The sequence below is a fragment of the Tachysurus fulvidraco genome, chromosome 11 (genome assembly GCF_022655615.1).
Source record: "Tachysurus fulvidraco isolate hzauxx_2018 chromosome 11, HZAU_PFXX_2.0, whole genome shotgun sequence".
In the NCBI taxonomy this organism is placed as follows: Eukaryota; Metazoa; Chordata; class Actinopteri; order Siluriformes; family Bagridae; genus Tachysurus; species Tachysurus fulvidraco.
This window is the reverse complement of record NC_062528.1, coordinates 17,469,884-17,473,424: the sequence shown is the minus strand read 5'-3', so window position 1 is coordinate 17,473,424 and position 3,541 is coordinate 17,469,884.

Below are 3,541 nucleotides of genomic sequence, written 5' to 3'. Positions count from 1 at the left end.
GCTAAGCTTTATTCCAGCATTGTGTTAAAATGGTTAAAGCAAGGTTCGTACAGTTCAGATTTAATGCACTTGCACAGCACTGATCATGAAAACATACAGAGATGACATGAGTTTAGCATCCTTAGGTATCCAAAATACTCCCACACGGCCGATTTGCTCTGTTATGGAGGATATAAAGTTTCATTGCGGTCGCCAGCCTGTGCCATTTTTGTTCCTGATATATTATGGTAACATTATTATCATGGGGAAGGAAATACATGAAAACTGAAAACTACTATTTTGTTTTCAGACAAACTCAAATAAGGTGGAAACTCAAATAAAGTGAGCTTAATCTTCTACTTGAGAAGTAAAAACATCATGTTTTGTTTTTATTCATTATTGCCAGAATACCAGATTGATGAAAAATTCGCACTCTTTATAACATCCCTTGTTTAAGCGAAATCAGAATTTGCAGATAGCATAATGCTTGAAAAGATGTACTAATCAGAAACAAATCAGTGTGTGATGATGCTTGTTTACATCCCTCACAAGGTGCTGGAAACCCTGCTCTCCTGACACTGACTAGAGCACCACAAAACATGCATCTCCTAAATACTATCCTTTTCTAATATTGCATTTTTCTGCTTACATACAGTTCTTTCACTTTACTGATTCCCTGGCACGCTTTTGGCCTATAAATAGTGGAGATTGCACAGTAAATAACAAACCACCTTCACTATTTGCACTAAGGCCACCATTTATTGAACTCTTGAAAAGGATGCTGCTGTGACTCACTCACTGCTGCACACATGTCCAGAATTGTTAATTAACTGACTGAAAAGCTACCAGATGCCACTTTTTAAAACCAAACACACAAACAAACTATTTTGAAAGTTTTCACAATCGATGCCCATCTTGAGACCAACTCCTGGACTTTATCAAACATTGTTGGAAAACAACAGACGATAATAATAATAAAGTGACATACAGCTAAGTATGGTGACCCATACTCAGAATTTGTTCTCTGCATTTAACCTATCCAAAGTGCACACACACACGGAGCAGTGTGCAGCCATTTATTCTGCGGCGCCCAGGTAGCAGTTGGGGGGGTTCGGTGCCTTGCCCCAGGGCACCTCAGTCGTGGCTGGCCCGAGACTCGAACCCACAACCTTAGGATTAAGAGTCAGACTCTCTAACCATTAGGCCACGACTGACACGATCTCTAGACTTGTGATCTCTAGACACTTTTATTGTCACATCACCACAGCACATTTGCCTTGGTGAGTGAAATTCTTGGGAGCGAACTAAAGAAATTGCAGAACAATTCACATACAGTAATTAAACAGAAATTAAGAACAGTTTACATATGGGTGAAAATGTGCAAAATGCTCAGTACCAGGTGAAATGTGCAAATTTAAAAAGATGCAATGTGCTCGTACATAGTCAGTACGCACTGTGTACTATTAGACATATTTACAATGCACTACACATTATATACAATATGTACTATGTGTATAAGTATAAATGTAAATATATATGTAATATGTTCAGGTGCAACAGACTGTACAGATACAGAAATGCCCAGTGGTAACAGATAGATTAATGTCAAATAGATTATTATATTAAATAAAATGCAGTGTGTATGTATAGTCCAGTTTGTATAAATGCAGTGTGTGTATAGTCCAGTGTTGAGCTGTTGGAGTTAAAGTGCATCTGCATATTCTGTGAAAAATGGTGACTGGATATAAGAAGAAGTCTTAAACCCACTGGATACTGTAGTGGTTGATCATTGATGGATCAACCACTACAGTATCCAGTGGGTTTAAGACTGTAGTGGTTGATCATTGATGGATCGGACAGTTTAATGACTGGAGCTAGAAGGGGCTCACTGGATTAGCTACTACGGTATGAATACAATGAATGAGGTGAGGGCTTGTAGAGAATTAGCAGGTAATGAGTGAATGGTAACATATCTGTGTGGTTAATACTCTGTCCAATTCTCTGGAGGCTTCTGGTGAGGTTGCTTCTGTGGTTTTGTGTTTGGAATATGTTTCATGGCTGTTTTTTTTTTTTTTATCTCCAAAAGCAGAAGTCAACATTATAAAGGTTGTGTATCTGCCTTTTTTTTAGTGTATGTCAAATTGCCCAAAATCTCCTGTATGGAAACATAAAGGAGTTTAAAATGTTCTGTGGAGGAGTCTTCGAGGTCTGTCACTCTGCAACCTTGTTAGATGTTTCAAGTCAATGCTCATGACTGTATTTCCTTAGAAAAAATACTTCACCAGTTTTTAGTTCTCATTTGGTTGTGTTTGAATATAAAAACTCCAGATCTTGTTTCTCGAAAACCTACTATGGAACCAAGACTCTTTTTTATTATCCCACTTTCCATGTACACGGTTGTATAAATCTACTAAAACTAGTGACTGCACAAAAGCAATGAGAATGTGTTGGATGGTATAGCTTAGCCTAACGTTGATCACTACACAGAGAGGGGTTTCATCATGGCAAACCGATTTCCCTTAAAGTACCTTGTTATGTTGCAGGAAGTGGCCTGAGAAGTGAGTTAAGAGCCCGCTTTGATATCATCAACCTGGCATCACTACAGCAGCACAACATGCCGGGGTAATCGGCTCATCCTGAGGACGGGCATCTCTCAGGGCTATAACGATTGTGCTGATGGCTGGAGATATGCTGCCAGTGGCGTGCTGATGATGACTGTTATTGTTCTTTATTGTTTTTCTGTAGCTGTAAGGAGGCGTCGAGAATCGATCCGCCGATTGCCAGCTTTCCCACAGGGACTCTGCAGAGCACTGCAGCACCCCGAGACAGAGAGAGAGAGACGAAGAGATAAAAAGAGGAGAGGGAGAGCTAGTGATAAAGAGGGAGATACTGGAAGAGCATGAGAGATAGCAGTGGGAGAGAGATAGCAGGCATCCGATTCCCCATCCTTCTCGCTTAATCTGATGCTCACACTAGAGTTCTGATCTCTATCTGCCGCTGCTTTAATTGATCTCGGTCACGGTTCTGCGCAAGCAGGGATTAGAGCTCATCGTCTCATCATTGTACTCGCTGATAATCTGACCCTGTCACCCTCCTCGAAATAGATCCAAGTAGGAATCAAGTTTTTGTATGTTTTACTTAAAAAGGCAGAAGGGTGGACTTTCAGCTTCATATTGTACTGATATATGTGTAGATATTTGACTTTCGGAATATATTCATAGACGTTCAAACATAGGGTTGCCGTTATACTTTTGCTTCCATGGTGTGTAATGTATGGACTTAGTTTAAATATTTAATAACACACACTTGAAATGTTCAAAAAAGTTTTATGGGAAATGATCAATGACACGGTGGTATGTTTATTGATCAATTTCAAAAACAGCATGTCTGAAATAGGTTTATTTTTAATACCGCATCCATATGCTAACTATCTATATCTATCTATATATATATATATACACAGAGAGAGAGAGAGAGAGAGAGAGAGAGAGAGAGAGAGAGAGAGAGAGAGAGAGAGAGAGAGAGAGAGAGAGAGAGAGAGATTAAACTTCCATCAAACATG